Source organism: Notolepis coatsorum, assembly GCF_963971535.1.
Source record: "Notolepis coatsorum genome assembly, chromosome: 10".
NCBI classification, from domain to species: domain Eukaryota; kingdom Metazoa; phylum Chordata; class Actinopteri; order Aulopiformes; family Paralepididae; genus Notolepis; species Notolepis coatsorum.
This window is the reverse complement of record NC_140174.1, coordinates 53,812,599-53,830,025: the sequence shown is the minus strand read 5'-3', so window position 1 is coordinate 53,830,025 and position 17,427 is coordinate 53,812,599. Positions and strand designations below refer to the sequence as shown.

The window sequence follows — 17,427 nt, the reverse complement described above, 5'->3', positions numbered from 1 at the left end:
ACTTTTACTCTCACACAATTGCCAGAGGGCAGACAGACAGTGGGAGGAAAATGGGTGTAATCAAGGAAGGGATCGAAGGCCACAAAAAGTACAAAGCAAGATTTGTAGCTAAAGGTTTAAGCCAGAGGGAGGGGATAGACTATGGTGAAACATTTTCCCCCACCGCCAACCTGACCAGTGTAAGGGTAGTGGTTCAGAAAGCAGCTGAGGACAATCTGATTCTACATCAGATGGATGTGAAGACAGCCTATCTGCACGCACCCATAGATAAGGAGATATATATGCGACAACCTGAAGGTTATGAAAAGAAAGGGGAAAAGCTAGTGTGCAGGCTAGAAAAATCCATTTACGGCCTGAAACAGTCTGGGCGAAATTGGAACGAGATGCTCCACACATGCCTCATCAAGGATCACTTCCTACAGAATCCAGTAGACCCCTGTGTTTACTCAAGGGAGTCAAAAGAGTCAGGGAAAGTGATAATCGTCATTTGGGTGGATGATTTGATCATCGCAGCAGACAACACCAGGAACCTAGATCAGGTGAAAGGTATGCTCTCCACCAGATTCAAAATGAAAGACCTTGGCAGGTTAAAGCATTTCCTAGGTATGGACTTTGAGCAGTCGGAAAATTGTGTAACAGTATCCCAGAAGAGATATGTGGAAAAGATCCTGAAACGTTTTGACATGCAGGAATGTAGAACAAGGGAAACACCATGTGATCAGAAACTTGATTACCAAGAGGATGCTCAGAAACTGACAGATGTACAAATTTACAGGGAAGCCGTGGGTAGCCTCATCTACTTAACAACATGTACCCGCCCTGACCTGTGTTTTGTAGTGAGTAAGTTGTCACAGCATTTCGCTGATCCCACAGAGGAACACTGGATCACAATAAAACATGTTTTTCGTTATCTAAAAGGTACAGTAGATAATAGGGATGGGTACCTTTCACATTTGAACCGATACTGGTACCGGTACCTGTGAATCGATACCGGTACCCAACGGTACCTTTTTTCTGTACTTTAGTCTCAAGAAATTTAATTTACCTACCTCAGTCGTAAAAAAAGAAATCCAAACTTCAAATAACTACAATTTCGACAATTTTCAGCTTGTCATTGCTCCGACTGCTTTGTTGTTGAATCAAGTCAAATCCTAGGTAAGCATATATTGTGCGTGTGAACGTTGACATGAAAAGAAAAAAGTTTAAAAAAAAGTTAAAAAAAAAAAAGTTTTTTTCTTTTTTTTTATACATTTTTTTCTGTATCTCACTTGATTTGATACTCGGTAGTACCAACGTGTTTCGGTTCGGTACCCATCCCTAGTAGATAAACTACTTTGTTTCAGAAAGAGCAGCGAAGGCCTAGGGCTTAAAGCCTACAGTGATGCAGATTGGGCTGCTGACACCACAGATAGAAGGAGTACAACTGGATACTGTGTTAGTTTAAACACAAACAGCTCACTGGTTTCATGGAAAACAAAGAAGCAGCACACAGTAGCACTGTCAACTTGTGAAGCCGAGTACATGGCTCTGGCCATGACGATACAGGAGTGTATTTACCTAGAACAACTGCTCAGAGGGATGGATAACTATGTATATAAGAAAACTGTTGTTTATGAGGACAACCAATGTACTATTGCCATTGGGAGAAACCCTGTGTGCCGACAGAGGTGTAAGCATATGGACATAAAGTACCATTTCATCAGATCTGTCATCAGAGAAGAAAGAATGACTTATGATTTATTGTCCAACAGATGACATGGTAGCAGACGCTATGACGAAACCTGCTTCCAAACTGAAATTGAAAAGATTTGCAGAGGTTATGTTTGGTGTGTAAATATTGAATGCCATACTCTTTTTGATGTTCTAAGACTGTGTTATTTCCTTTGTAAATTGTTCTGAAGAGTCCATACAGAATGTTAAGCAACCATAAGTGGGAGTGTTGAATATAGAGGGTGTATGTATGGTTGTAACTGACTGTAATTGCTCTCTACTGCCCTCATGACTGCATGTATATCTGTGTCCACTGGAGGGCGCTGTAGGTGGAGCGTCTACTGTCTACACCAGGTTGGGACTATATAAACCTTGGTTCCCTCCTACTGTTCCTTCTTCTCACTTCTGCCCCTCCCGGAGAGGAGATCATATGTGCTGCTGTATTATGAGACTACATGATAAATAAACCGCTGCCAGCAGAGCAAGGCCCAAGATAGAATACCATGCCTTATGTATACATTATTGTCGCCCCATTGCCAAATCTGTTAACAGTTGAAACCATAAATATATATAAAGAGACTAGATAACTCACCTGCGCTGCTGGCCAACGGAGACCGACGTTGCCACATGGTGGCCATCTTGCTACAGGGTAGCACGCCCACTCATAACATGAATGTATATAGTGCATGTACTATTGAAATAACCATAGCTTGCAAAATTTTCAACCGTTTGGTTTGTTAAAAACGTCAGAGATGTAGTTATCATACTGCATACTTATAATCGACTTTTATATGAAAGAAATTATCATAGCCACGTTAATAACGTTTGTAATAAACCAAACCGTTTGTAAATCCATCAAGATTTCAGCGAGTTATGAGTATTTTTGTTTGTGCAGATCACTCACCTTAAAGCAGTAGTCCACTGAAGCAAGATGGCCGCTGGTGAACCATGCGGGAGACTCCGCCTTGCGCCATCTAGTCTTTATATCTATAGTTGAAACACTGAACTTCATTCATAACTGCCACTTAGTGAAAAGAGTGATGGGGATCATTCACCTCATTATAGAATGAATGGTGAGCCGTTAGGTGGCAGTATACACAGAGAACAGTCAATCGCGTTTACACATTGTAGAAGAAGATCATCTGACTCAAATGGCATAATGCGATGAGGAACAGCTTCATAAGCGCACACTCTATTCATCTTCATGGCTTCAGGCAGACATACTCTGCTACAGATACATGAATAGACTGCTTTTATGTGAGGCACTTTACAACCCGTGTCTCACGTTGACCCATTCACTCACACACCGACGGCAAACGCAACCATGCAACCTGCTCATCAGGAGCAGTTGGGGGTTAAGTGTCTTGCTCAAGGACACTTCGACACGCTGCCGGGAGGAGCCGGAATTAAACCGGGAACCTTCTGAATAACCAAACGACGCCCACTGTTGCCCCAACCATGGAACCATTAACGATGGTTAACGATGGTTCCATAGGCATGCTGTCAAGACAGAGTCGTTAACGATGGTTCCATAGGCATGCTGTCAAGTCATAGATTCATAAACGATGGTTCTATAAGCATGCTGTCAAGACAGAGTCGTTAATGATGGTTCCATAGGCATGCTGTCAAGACAGAGTCGTTAACGATGGTTCCATAGGCATGCTGTCAAGTCATATATTCATTAACGATGGCCATAGGCATGCGTCATATATTCATTAACGATGGTCATAGGCATGCTGTCAAGTCATAGATTCATTAACGATGGTCATAGGCATGCTGTAAAGTCATAGATTCATTAACGATGGTTCCATAGGCATGCTGTCAAGGCATAGATTCATTAACGATAGTTCCATAGGCATGCTGTCAAGTCATAGATTCATTAACGATAGTTCCATAGGCATGCTGTCAAGTCATAGATTAATTAACGATGGTTCCATAGGCATGCTGTCAAGTCATAGATTAATTGACGATGGTTCCATAGGCATGCTGTCAAGTCATAGATTAATTGACGATGGTTCCATAGGCATGCTGTCAAGTCATAGATTAATTCAGCAGCCATGGTCAAAATAGTCATCTTTGCGTTAAAGGACTATTGAACATTAAAGCACACAATAGATGCCCTTGCCCCTTTAATGGAATCCTTTTCAGATAGATGAATAATAAAGGGCTTAGGACGGTGATTAAAATTCTTAGTATAAATGTCTTTTGTAAAGCAATAGGATTTTGATAATTGCCCTCCGCCTGGAGTGTCTACCCTCCACTAGATGGGAAACTGAAATACAGGCTGTATGCACTCCAAACCAAGCACTCCAGTCATCCATACACAAAGGTCCTTGAAACATGGGAGAAAATGCAAAACACAGACTCCGTACACACACATACACAAATAAATGTACATTCACACACACACATACCAGTATGCGGACACGTGCATGTAAACACACATGAATGCAAATACTCGCAAACACCCACATCCACACATACAGACAAAAGAGCAAAACAGAGAGTGAAAAAAGAGAGAGGGAGGAAACACACATGCGCGCACACAATTTTATGCAGCATTCTCGTGGGTTAATTTCTCCCATGGTGCCATGTTTTCGATCAGACTGTGGAGAGATGGAGCCTGTTGGACGGTGGGCTGCTTTGTTCCAAAAAAGAGCCTGTTGGTCTGGGTGTGATGGAATGGAAATGTGGCTGGGGTGCCATCAAAGATCAAATGGCAAAACCTCTTGCATTAACATGCACACAGTCCTCACATTCCACACACACACACACACAGACATACGGACACACACACTTGCACATGCACGTTAGGTACATTATGTACATGCACACAAACACACATTCATACACACACATATGCATGTATGCACACACACACACGCACACGCACGCACGCACACACACACACACACACACACACACACACACACACACACACACACACACACACACACACACACACACACACACACACACTTTCGATAATGGTTGTAGAGAGAGTAGCAGGAATCCTTTATCTGGCTACTGCAGTGGCATTTGCACATAAGCAGCAACCTTTATTCTCTCCCGCAAGTTATTTTGTGTCTGCAATTGATCCCATCAGATGTAAATGTCACACGTGCCGGGCATTCAGCGCAGGGAATGTGCCATTCTCATATAACTTTAAACATCCTCTCTTGGCCTATTTGTCTGGTAAATTACCTGCACATGAATCTTTGTTTGACTGATCGGAGGGTACCGTTAGCGTCCGTTTGCTCAGCGCCGTGTCCACGTCCGTTTGAGTGTATATAGTGTAACAAGTCTGGAGACGGGAGAGGGACGAGAATTCCTTTGACTGACAGCTGAGGCCACGCAATATCTGTCAGAACAAGCCCATGTCTGCAGCACATGAAGTTAGACTTGTCTCTAAGGATGTGAGGGCATGAATACATATAAGCTCCTTCTACATGCACACACTCCTCAGCTTCCAGTGCTGACAGGTCCATGGGCTATATTGATGAAAGGATCTGCAGTCGCTCATGACGGGAATGCCAGTGAGCTGCCTTCGTTTAGCGCGGGAAAATAAACTGTAATTTATATTGAGACGGAAATACAAATGACCTCCCCCCCCCCCCCCCCCCTCCCAGACGTTGTATATATTTTTACCAAACCAATTTAAAGGGATCATCATTGGGGTTTAAAGTGAACATGTTCAAGAGTAATCCTTGCATCTTTTGTTGCTTCGTCTCCGGGCATAAGCATGGATTGTGATACCGGTGCCATAATGACGATATCCACTCCCATATATTGCTTTTGGACGTGTGCCCCGAACTTCAGCTTCAAGAGAACTTTTCTGACATTTATAATAAAACTCAAGTTACTTGTGCCCTACTGATGAGGATAAACACTCAATGAAGAAACCCATTGCCAAAGGAAAGTCTAACATGCCTATAAATAACTATACTATGGAACTACGTGCTATGAATGTATTACACGGCCCCCAAGCGGCATCGCCAACTTCAACAGATATAAATATTCCGTTCCCTATCTGAGGATTTCACATTACTCAAATGAAGGTTAATCTCTGTGCACCCTCACAGAGTTCAAGAACAGCATGCAGTCCTGTGACACTGTTCACATTTTATGCTATTTCGTGTTTCTTGTTTTTGTTGGTTGTTTTCTTTATTGATCATGATTCAAATGTCACACTATGGTGTGAAGAAATACACCAAATCTCTTGAGTGTTAAGTCAAAAGGAATGTCAAGTTTATTCGTCACATACATGTTTCCTCTGTGTGCCTCCATAAGTTATAACATATGAATACACTATGCATACATTTGGTTGACAGTCTGTCTGTCTGTCTGTCTGTCTGTCTGTCTGTCTGTCTGTCTGTCTGTCTGTCTGTCTGTCTGTCTGTCTGTCTGTCTGTCTGTCTATCTATCTATCTATCTATCTATCTATCTATCTATCTATCTATCTATCTATCTATCTATCTATCTATCTATCTATCTATCTATCTATCTATCTATCTATCTATCTATCTATCTATCTGTCTGTTTTATGTAAGTATTAGCATCCCATGGCCGTCTTCATATCCAAACATGATTAATGAGTAAAAACAACCAGCATTAGGCCTCTATAAGTATTAATAGTACAAGACGTCCCATTACAATAGTGTACCAGACATATGTACTGTATACCATACAAACATGGTAGGCTAAGGCGTCTTCACCTCATCGCCCTCCCCCTCACTCCACCTTTCTTTAACTAAATGTAGCACCTCTTTTCATTTGTGAAATAAATACGTTTTCAAACGGATGTAAACCAGTTATCTTATGCTAAGTAGTGTTAGAGTAATGCACAACATGAAACTGCTCTTTTTGACATAATCAAATATAAAAGAAATGTTGTGAAAGGGGAAAAACTGCCTATATTTTGTGTGTGTTTGTGATTATTGGCATTACTGTGATGATCACCTGGAGTTTATAGTTGAGTTTACTCACTTTTTTTTTTTTTTACTACTAGTACTGGCATCAGGCATCATTGCCCTCAACTGAACTCACATGATCTCCGTGGCAGCCTGGCAGGTAATGCAAGGTGGACTTGCTTGTTGCTTTCCCCCCCAAGGGCAGGAGGCGCGGACAGGGCATGCGACTCATGAAACCATCACAGATGAGGCGACTGGGGGAGAAAAACGGCATTAAAGGCTACATGCTCCACCCCCGCCCCTAGCCTGGACTAAAGGATGCTCTCTCTTACATTTCACATCGGTCTATTATTTCATTCCCAAAAAAGCGACTCCCGTCTGAATGTGGTCTCGGAGGGCGGCAGATGTGTTTGTGTTTTACAGTGTCGGTCCTGTAGAGAGCGGTAGATAGGTTTAATAAATTGTTTTATGCATAGAGTCAGCCAGCAGAGCGCTCCTTTACTGTACATAAACGGAGGGAGGAGCGATCGTAGTATTTCTCTTGATTCCTTTCCCCTCTCTGTCGTGGCAGCCCACCAAAAAACGCTACTGCACGCAGCATAGTTTTTGCAGACACAACTCGTGGGGGGGAAAACATCCTAAATTCCAAACGCTTAGTGTCCGTGTTGATGACAGGAGACAGAGAGGAGCCGCGGGAGAAGAATCTCGCAGCAACGCGCGCCTTGCGGAGGAATTAGCTGGAAAGCACGGCTGTCTCTTTGCAGTCTCTCTACCACCACTACTACACTTGTGCTTGGAACGGGGGAGCCGTGCTCACTTTCTCATCCTGCCGTTCCTCCTCGAAACACACCCCAATTCGCGTCTAAAACACCCGAAGATCATAACGGTAAGTCTCATCGTCACACATTGTGTGCCGCGGCTCTCAGAGCACTGTATGCATGGTGCGTCTGGGCGCAGTGGGACCAGCTAGCCGCGGTAGCTGCTGTGTGCATTAGCTGCTGCATGGTTTGACAGATCAGCAGCTAACGTTATGGCAGCGGGGCTACAGTGTGGCCGAGACTACAGCATAGGCTGGGTCTTTATAGCGCCAGCAGATTATTAATGTGATTGTGCTTGTTTTGTTTAGATATATCCGCCACGATTATTTGACGCGTCTCTGTGGTTTTATTATAACAAGGACGCCTATATAGCTGAATGCAACTGTGCAATGATACACATGTTGACTTGAGGCGTTTTTGCCCAAGCCGGGCCTGAACTTGGATTTATGCCTACTGCACTCTCCGCCCGGTATAATAATACAAATGCACACACACATGGTCGCGCGTGCACGATCGCCAGTGTGCGAGCATAGGGGGCGCGACACACACACGCACGCACACACAGGCGCACGCACACACACACGCACACACACGCGCGCACACACACACACACCTATACACACACACACACGCGCGTTGTCATATCGTCACCTTACACTTTGATGCCCCCGGGGGAGTTTCTAAACCCGTGGACGTGGTCCCCCACACAGCACAGACCCTATACCAAGCAAGAGGTGAACTCACTGCTTTGTAACGTGTCTATGTGTATTTTGAGGGTGAGAGTGAGTTTAACCCATAGAGCACCGCTACTCACCCCCAGGCGTGCGTTCCTGAAATCAACTGGGGTTGCACGCACCTAATGGCGCCACGTGCACGCGCGCTCCCGCGAATGCGCATAAATGTCCCCTCGCTTGAGCACAGACTACAGACAGTGCCTAATTGCCTCTACGAATGGAATGTAACACATGTCATTCACAACAAGTTAGGTGTGAATGTATCTGAGAACGTATTTAACACACCTGACGACCAGCGCTATATTGATATGCAAAGTAGCCCAGGTGGGTACTTATAGCGAGTACTTATCTGACCCTGCACGGAGTGCAACCCCGTCCCATGACAAACGCATGCCTGCTCACCCCAGTCACTTCACAACATCTGAAGTCCTTCGTGATTGCGCTTCGCGTCACCATCCGTTACACAGAGACAGAGTAATAAACTAACATTACAATAGAAACTGTCTGACCTTATTAGGTACGTTTTTTGTTAGTAATCTGCAGTCAGATTAGTTACTAACTTCACGCAGCCTATATTACAACTTTATCTACCACTATAGACAACCACAATATGCTTTGGTTATAATACTGCCTGGTTTTCCTCTTATCAGTTTTATTGGTAGGCAATAGGTATTATGAATTCAATTACAATCGCCATTCAAGTGCACAATGTAGCCTAATGTTTACATAAAGCTACCGCTCACCCACCATTACCTCTGCAATCTGAGGTAATCCCCTATAACATTACATACACCAGTGCACCTTCTGACTCAAGGTTTGACAATGACATTTAAGTAGTTGTCCTCCGACATGGTCCATCTTACAACAGGCTGTTGCTGTGTAGCCAGTAGATAGAGCATGATGGCACACTGACGTCACCAAGGTTAAGGGTTCAATTCCCAACGTGGCCACCCATGCACTTGTGGTGCTCTAAGCCTTAGGCACTTTGGATAAAAGCAACACAATGGATAAGAGCACGAACTGGCACATGGAATATGGAAATGTGATTTAAATCATTGACATATTGATGGCTGTCTTTATTATATAAGTACCCTTCACAAGTTGTCATTGACTCAGCCTGCAAGTCCCCATAGAAAACGATGTCAGTTTATGGTACATCACTATCTCATGAATATTGTGATGACATTCCCCGTTTTTGCTGTGCTCCTGCAGTATTAGAACCCCCATAACCACATTACAGCGCTATGATAATTAGATTAGCTGAATGGCATGCACTGTGCTCATGACCAATCCAAGGTCTTGATCTTTGAAGACATTAATTCCAAAAAGCGGGATGTTTTTTTGTGCTGATCAACAATGACAGCAGGGAGTTTGCCCTTTTGTATCAAGCTGATGTGCAAGTTGACGCTGATAGCCGTTTTCACTTTTCAGGGTGACGGGGTACAGAATTACATGAACACGATTTATACCATGGCCTGGGTGAACATTTGATTGTGATCAGTAGGTGTCCATTAAAAGTTGACTATGTAATTCCAACCAAGCTGTCTGATCACCGTTCTAAATAGTTGGATAGCTAGCTTTGTGTTAAACATACTGTTGCAAACCTTATGCAATGTTAGTGACCGTAATGCCTGCTAGCATAACATTAGCTTTCTAGCTGATGACAACAAACCGGCAGCGTGGCTACATGAGTAGAGCTCCGGACTCATGATCGGAAGATCACCGGTTCGGTTCGAGCCTGGTCAAGGCTGCTGTCGGAAAATGGTGTTGTTGTCCAGCAGGGGGCACTCTGTCCTCTGGACATGTCAGTAACAATGCCCCTGTTGCGGTGATAGGGACACCGTACAGCTGCGAGTGCCGTCCTTCGGATGAGACGCTAAACCGATGTCCTGACTGAATTTGGTTGTTAAAGAACCCAGGATGCATATCATAAAGAGTAGGGGGTTCCCCGATGTTCCTGGCCAAATACCCAAGGCAAAGTAAAATATATTGTTGGTTTCCTGTTGGTTGTCAGTTTGGCCATGGGTAGGTAGGGAATTTATTTTATTTTATTCTTTTATTTTATTCTTTCCCACAGCGACTATGGATAGGGAATTTCTTTATTTAATTAAAATGTTCACAACAACATGGATGCATGTACTCTGCCAGCATGTTTAATATCCATAATACTAAATGTTTGACTAAGATTTCTATGAAACTTTATTCAAAAAGTTATTATTTTTTATTAGTTATTATTTTTTTATAATTTTTTTTAAAAACTCATAAAATATATTGGGTCGCACCTAAATCGGCAGGGTCGGTCGGCAACCGGAAACCAACTATTAATTTTGTTAGGCCCAATCAGGTCTCTGACATCAAGGCCACCTAATCATCCCTTCCCCTTAATTGACTGATATCAATCCCTGTCTCCTGAGTTATTATTATTAACAAACTAGTTCCAGGCATTATTCAGATTTTCGAGTGTCACAAGTGTTAATGTTGAATGCAAAATGCATGGGCTATGTGAATAAATGCTCCTTATTTCTACAGCTCGTCTGGCATTATCCCACCCTTACAAAACACAAGGCGAGTTAAAAGTCAAATCTATTGGCATCTATCCAGAAAATCCACCTATGCATTAATCATTAGCCACTTGTATAATGTTCTTTCCCTTGGTTGATTATTAGCCTTGGACAAATCTGACGTCCAACTATAAACATTTCTCTAAGCATACCGTTTCAACCCACCTCACCTCCTCTTGCCCCCGGCCCCCATGTCTCTCTTCTCCACTCAGTGGGGCAGTGGTGCTGAATGCCTAGTAGAAACAGGGGGAGAGAGAGAGAGTTCAGTTATATAACCCTAGATGAGGCAGCTGATTCAGTGCTGGTCCTGAATCCCGCTGTATAATGATGTCAGAGCAGAGAGAGAGCGAGAGAGGGCATTCTGGGTAGTTCAACATGTCGAAAGCCATTCCTGAACAGCCTCGGACTGAGGCTCAGGCCAGTGGGGGGGGGGGGGGGGGGGGGGGGGGGGGGGGGGGGCGGGGGGGGGCGGCGCGGGTCTCCTTCTCCTTTCTTCCTTCCCCTTTTCCCTCCTCTCGCAGGCCAGACTACACAATGTACATGTAGGACAGGTCTATACATACCGTGTTGGTACTGTGTTCTATTCTTTCACTTGACCTCAATAGGGAGTAGGGATGCACCGATATGAAAATTTGCCACCGATACCGATTGTTCAACTAACACAATCGGCCGATACCGATATTTGTGGCACAAAAAAAATTATAATTATTATTTTTATTTTTTTATTTTTATTACTGTATATTTGTATGTTTTTAAATGTTTTGATGAATTGAAAATGGAGGACCCTCATGTAAAAAAGCCGAAAGTCTTTTTCTGGTCTTCATCCTCCAGTCCACTGAGCTGTACTGTATTGTAGCCATTCTACAATCTGTTAATAAAGTTTTCAATCAATCAGACAAATGTATAGAAAAGCTTTTATTATAACCATATAACATTTTTTTTATTATTGTTTATGAAAATGTTTTAGCTCTATGCTTTACTATTATTTTAGGCATGGCAACAAATAAAATAATAATAATAAAATTAATAAATAAAATATTAAATAAATAAATAGGCTACACGTCTCTCTTTTTGTGTTACAAATTGTGCTCACCGATATGAACATAGGCCTCTTTACTTACTTAAAAAAGGAAACATCTCTCTAAACCAGGGGTCTCAAACTCAATTTACCTGGGGGTTGCTGGAGGTAGAGTCTGGGTGAGGCTGGGCCGCATCAAATATTCCACAAAAAAAGGGTTTCAAGTATTCAAAAAAAAAGTACAACTGATCCAATCTTCTCGATCTTTAGCAATAACATTTCAGAACATGAACAGTTCTTCAGAACATGAACGGTTCTTCAGAACATAGGCTTCTCAGTGGTGTCAGTAAACTCATCCACAGCTATGGAAATGCACTGTGCATTTTTTTAATTCTATCACAAAGCCGTTTAATCAAATCACCAGCCAGTATTTCAGTTATTCTGGTTGCTGTGTGATCTGAGGGGGATTTGCTTTTGTTTGCCTTCAAACATATATCTCCATCACTTCAGTCATACATTATTTTATTATGTATGCATCAGAGAGAGAGAATGGCTTCTTGTGTTTAGCCAACACCCATGCCACTGAGTGAGGACTTTGTTGCCTTTTCTCGTTGTGACATAGATTTAACAATAATTCTGCTTGCAGCTTGATATGATGATTTCATTCCATTTATTTTTGTGGTTCTTAGTACTGAATTTCGAGGAAAGGTTGCATTAAAATAACTGTTTTGTTTCGTAGTGGCGTTTCAAATTGCCACCCTTCACAAGAGCTACCGTTTCTTGGCATATTAGTCACATTGGTTTGGTGCTGGGACTCAGGATGAACGCATATTTTTCAGTCCATTCACCTTTGAATTGCAGTCGATTTTTCTTTTACTGACCATCTTTGAACATGCCATATTTTCTGCTGGCTGCCTGCTGGCGAAACTAGGCTACTAGCTACATTTATCTCATGGAGATAAAACTGGGAGCGAGGCTACTGTAGATGCGCTGTCAACTCTGCTCTGACTTGGACTGTTTAAGACCCGCCCTACTCTGCATCTGATTCGCAGACTCACTGTGGGTGAGGGGGGAAAACACTGACGGGACGCTGAATGTGATTGGACCAGAGCAGAGTACACAGACACAGACAGTGTGGCAGTGCAGCCGGACATGCAGAGCACTGCTCGCAGAGGAGATAGCGAGGATGCATTTGCCTTCCACTTTACTTGGTATCACTCCGGAATCACGTTTCAACCAAGTCACTAACGTAACGTTGCTGTCATGAGCCTGCGCTATGGTAGCCTACAAGTGATAAAATAAATAAAACTTCCAACTCTCGCGCAACGACTCTGCAAACAGATGCACGCGGGCTGCACTAACACTAAACTTTGATGTCAAGTAGGGGGCCGCAAAATATCATCCAGCGGGCCGCAATTGGCCCGCGGGCCGCGAGTTTGAGACCCCTGCTCTAAACACTATCTCTCAACCAAAGCAATGCAACAGAACAATTTTGATTGACAGTCGATTCTGCCAATTACGTCACACCGCTTGCACCCGCCTCTGCTGTTCTTACCACCAATCTGCAAACCTTTTCGTTTTTTACTTCCGGGATGTCCGCCATTGATTTTGACGAGAGCTTAACAACAAAGCTAAGAACGTTAGCTCCCCGCCAGCCACGAGTGGACTACCAGCGCTCCACAGGAGTACTAAACGACGCATAATGATTTTACTGCAACGAATGTTATAATAAAAGCTTTTCTATACATTTGTCTGATTGAAAACTTTATTAACAGATTGCAGAATGGGTACAATTCAGTACGGGCTCTCTGAGCAAAGGAAGCAACTGAGATATGAATGAGTAATGCTTGCTATGTTCGGGTAAATACGCTGATGTTATTGAACGTGTAACTATATAACGTTACTGCCACATAGAGCTGCCGCGGTATTGATTATTTCCTTACCGCCCAAATTTGCAAAATATTTCCTACCGCCGCGGTTATTACCGCATGCACACAAAAAATTAAAAACAAAAGTTTGAATGCATTTTTTTTTTAGTAGTAGTCTACTCTTTATAGCATATAGCCTGCCTCTAGTCTAAATGTCTATTTTTAGAGGATGACTTTGCAGCATGAATATTGTTTGGGATTCGGCAAGCACGCATTAGTTATTGAAAGTGAAACACGGATTCGAATTTTTCCCCTCTGGTCGTGCGCCGTTCACTCGGTGTCGCGGTTACCCCTAACCCCCCCCCCCCCGACCCTTTCTTATTATTATTACTATAAAGTTACTACTTTATAATAAAGGCATTCGTTTTGTGGCATTAACATTATATAGTTATACATTCAATAACATCAGCGTATTTACCAGACAATAGCAAGGCAAGCAATACTCTATTCATATCTCAGTTCCTTTCTTTGCTCAGAGCGTGCTGAGTTGTCCCATTCTGCGGTCTGTTAATAAAGTTTTCAATCAGACAAGTGTATAGAACGAAGGGCTTTTATTATAACATTCGTTGCAGACAGTAAAATCATTATGTCTCGTTTAGTACTCCTTAGGAGCGATGTAGTCCACTCCGGCGGAGAGTTAAAGCTAACGTTATTAGCCGTGTTGTGATGATCTGACATTCAGGAAGTAAAAACCTAATACGCGCTTGCCGATTGGTGGTAACACACTGCATGACGCTACAACGTGTGACGCGTCTCTCTTCTGACCAATCAGTGGTCTGCAACGTTTCACGTGACTTTTCTGGTACCCAATAGGGTCGCTTGGAACCTCGATAGATGAGTAGGGTATATCTGCAGAGCCGCAAGCCCAACGAGAGGAGGGTAATTTATTATTATTATTATTATAAAAAACAGCAGTGACGCGGTATTCAGCCTACTCTGCGGTGGCCGTGATGTAACAGCGATACCGCGGTAATGCGGTAATCGCGGCAGCTCTAGGGGGGTAAACCCTAGGCCCCCCTTCCTCCCCCCTCCCTCACTGCCTGCCTCCAGGACATAAAAATATGGATGACCACCAATTTCCTCCAACTCAATAGTATTAGTAAGAAAACCGAACTCATAGTTGTAGCCTCCCCAGCCCTCCTCCAAAAGATCGACCACCTTGTTCTCTCCGTGGATGGCTACTCCATCTGCCCCTCCACAGAGGTAAGGAACCTGGGCGTCATACTGGACTCCACCCTCTCATTTCACCCTCACGTCAAGTCTGTCACCAGATCCGCCTTCTTCCACCTCCGAACCATCTCCCGCCTCCGCCCCTCACTCTCCGACACCTCAGCGGAAACACTCATTCACGCCTTCATCACTTCCCGCCTCGACTACTGTAACGAAGTCCTTCTTGGTGCCTCCAAGAAGGTTCTGGATCGTTTACAGTACGTCCAAAACTCTGCTGCGAGGGTCCTCACGCGCACCAAACCCTGGCAGCACATCACCCCCACCCTGCAAAAACTCCACTGGCTCCCCATCAACTATCGAATCCCCTACAAGATCCTCCTCCTCACCTACAAATCCCTGCACGGGTTGGCCCCTTCCTACCTGACCAACCTACTCCACCCCTACACTCCAGCACGAGGCCTCCGATCCTCCAACTCCGACCTCCTCACCATCCCCCGCACCAGGCGTTCCACACTGGGAGACCGAGCTTTCGCTGCAGCAGCCCCCAGACTGTGGAACTCCCTCTCCCCCCTCATCCGAGGCTCTGACACCATCAACCTCTTCAAAACCAAGCTAAAAACCCACCTGTTCACACTTGCCTTCACGCAACACGGCCCCGCTCCCAAGTAGCCCACCCCTGACTCTTTTTAAGCCACAGATTCCGTTGTTTTGTTTTGTTTTGTTGTTTGTTTGTTTGTTAATTTTAACCACTTCATCCAATTGGACAGAACTTGCCTCCTTTTTTTATTTATTTTTATCTCTTATCTTATTTGTTTTTCTTGTTGTTACTATACACAGATCTTTTATGTATTTTATTATATATATTTTTTCAATTTTATTACTTACTTTTATTTTTTTTCCATCCTTTCCTTGTACAGTGTCCTTGAGTCTGAGAAAGGCGCTTCTCTCTTAAAATTCAATCTATTATTATTATTATTATTACTGCCACAAAACGAATGCCTTTGTTAATCATAAGTAGTAACTTTGATGCAGTAGCGTGTGTGTGGGGGCGGCGTAGTGCAGGTCGCTTGACTGAAACCTTTTTCAAAGTTTGAATGTGTAGACCAGATTGACGCGACACAAATTGATGGATATTTATCGGCTACTGCCATCGGCACATTTGAGCTTATCGGCCGATAGGCCGATGGCAGTCAACAAGGCACTTATCGGCCGATACCGATACCCGACCGATATATCGGTGCACCCCTAATAGGGAGTTACTCATCCTACACGGGGCAGTGCCCAGACGGGACCCTGCTGCACAGACAGACAGACAGCCAGACAGACAGACAGACCAGTTGAACAAAGACATCTCCTATCAAAGGCTTTTTTTCCTCTTATCAAATAATAATTTGATTGATTTCAGCTGAGGGGATAAATTGTCCTGTTTTGCTGATGAAAAGTGAGTCGACGAGGCAGACAAAGGGTGGCTTTGTTAGGAGGGACAGATGCCTACGTACCACAGACCCCTGTGCATCCAATTTGTTGATAGGCCCGGGGGAGCGGAATAGAATTGGAACGACCTGCTCCCTGGAATCTAATTAATGTGTGATTTTTTTTTCTTCTCCAGTGGATTGAGTTATGATTTGATGAGAAATCGACACAGTTGGGTTTCTGGGTAGTGTAGAGGTCTAAGCACCCGCCTACCACCGTAGGGACCCGGGTTCAATTCCCGGCAGCGGTACCTCCGGCTTAGGCAGACGTCCCTATGAACACAATTGGCAGTGTTCACGGGTGGGAAGCCGGTTGGGTATTACAGCCAAAACCCATCGAACGCGGGACGCTGGCGTGAGGCGTGCGGGCGATCAGCGCTTCACTTTCGCTCCCATGTTAACGGGTGTCGCTGTTCACACCGGCCGCGGGCGTGCGTTCACAGAAATACACTCAATATCTGCATTATTATTTACCACACATATAGATGTTGTTCAACCAGCTAATGTGTCTGTATCTTTCCCAATACAAATAAACCATACTATACTTTTTCAGGAGTACAGTCACACTGATTTCATCATTCTAAAATGTATTCTAACATTCTAATTAATTAGATAATAATAACTGGTTATACATGCAAAATGGACAATAGAACACTGGAACTGGAAATGTTAAAAAAATCTTCAAATGGGGACTGACTTCGCAAAAAGACTAGGCATTTACAGCTGTTCCAATGTAAATGTGCCTTCCTCCGTGCGCTTTCACCCGCTCTGAAGTCGGACTCGGTGTGGACGGCCACGCGTGCTGTTCTCGCACGAAACCCACACGTGTTTGCGCCCCTCACCTGGTGGGGTCCCGGCGCGTGAAACTCCTAGCTGTCAGGTGAAAAGAAGCGGCTGGCGACTCCAAGGAGGCATGTGGTAGTCTATACCCTCCCCAGACCGACAATAGGGCAGCATGTGGTAGTCTACACACCCTCCCCAGACCGACAGTAGGGCAGCATGTGGTAGTCTACACCCTCCCCAGACCGACAGTAGGGCAGCATGTGGTAGTCTACACCCTCCCCAGACCGACAGTAGGGCAGCATGTGGTAGTCTACACCTCCCCA

The 17,427-nt window shown here is 44.0% G+C and overlaps 1 long non-coding RNA gene across 1 annotated transcript in view; it reads left to right on the top strand.

The window, feature by feature from the left end:
- The first annotated feature begins 7,239 nt into the window (after positions 1-7,239).
- Positions 7,240-17,427, top strand: part of LOC311235851 — a 254,714-nt gene continuing 244,526 nt past the window's right edge. Inside the window, exon 1 of the long non-coding RNA XR_014620172.1 lies at positions 7,240-7,506. This is a non-coding gene — a long non-coding RNA (uncharacterized lncRNA). The remainder of the gene's footprint in view (positions 7,507-17,427) is intronic.